The sequence below is a fragment of the Stegostoma tigrinum genome, chromosome 20 (genome assembly GCF_030684315.1).
Source record: "Stegostoma tigrinum isolate sSteTig4 chromosome 20, sSteTig4.hap1, whole genome shotgun sequence".
NCBI classification, from domain to species: Eukaryota; Metazoa; Chordata; class Chondrichthyes; order Orectolobiformes; family Stegostomatidae; genus Stegostoma; species Stegostoma tigrinum.
This window is the reverse complement of record NC_081373.1, coordinates 13,057,508-13,058,331: the sequence shown is the minus strand read 5'-3', so window position 1 is coordinate 13,058,331 and position 824 is coordinate 13,057,508.

The following is an 824-nucleotide window of genomic DNA, read 5'->3' as shown; positions in this document are numbered from 1 at the left end:
TTGCTGGACTGTTAATCCAGAGACCCAGATAATGTTCTGGGGAAAACAAGGTGTCGAGCTGCACAAACACAGCAGGCCAAGCAACATCAGAGGAGCAGGAAGGCTGACATTTTGGGCCTAGACTCTTCTTCAGAAATGGGGGAGGGGAAGGGGGTTCTGAAATAAAGAGGGAGAGAGGCGGAGGTGGATAGAGGACAAGATAGGTGGAGAGGAGACAGACCGGTCAAAGAGGCGGGGATGGACCCAGTCTGGGGACCTGGATTCTAATCCTGCCATGACAGATGGTGAAATTTGCATTCAATTCAAAAAAAAATCTGGAATTAAGAGTCTAATGATGACCATGAATCCAGTGTCAATTGTTGGGAAGAACCCATCTGGTTCCTTATATCCTTTTGGGAAGGAAACTACCATCCTTACCTGCCCTGACTACATGTGACTTCAGACCAACAGCACTGTGATTGACTGCTAACTGCTCCGTGGGCAATTTGGCATGGGCAACAAATGCTGCCTGGCCAGTGACACCCCCATTCTGTGAATGAATAAAAAAAGTTCCAAGTTCCCGTTTAATCCATACAGTATTTAGACTTCGAAATCTACCACTAACCCTTCGATGGATCAAATCCCAAAAGTCCCTGCTGAGTACAGCAGCATCTTTGGGAGCATTTTCATGACACAGGTGGGAAAATTTCAGATAGAAAGTGAAATGTGTGACTGACAACAAACTAACCTATTTTTCCATAAGATACTTTATTAAATAATGTATCGTTACATTACAACATTATAACATTTTCTTTAAAATCAGTATAAATACAAATCTGCAACAT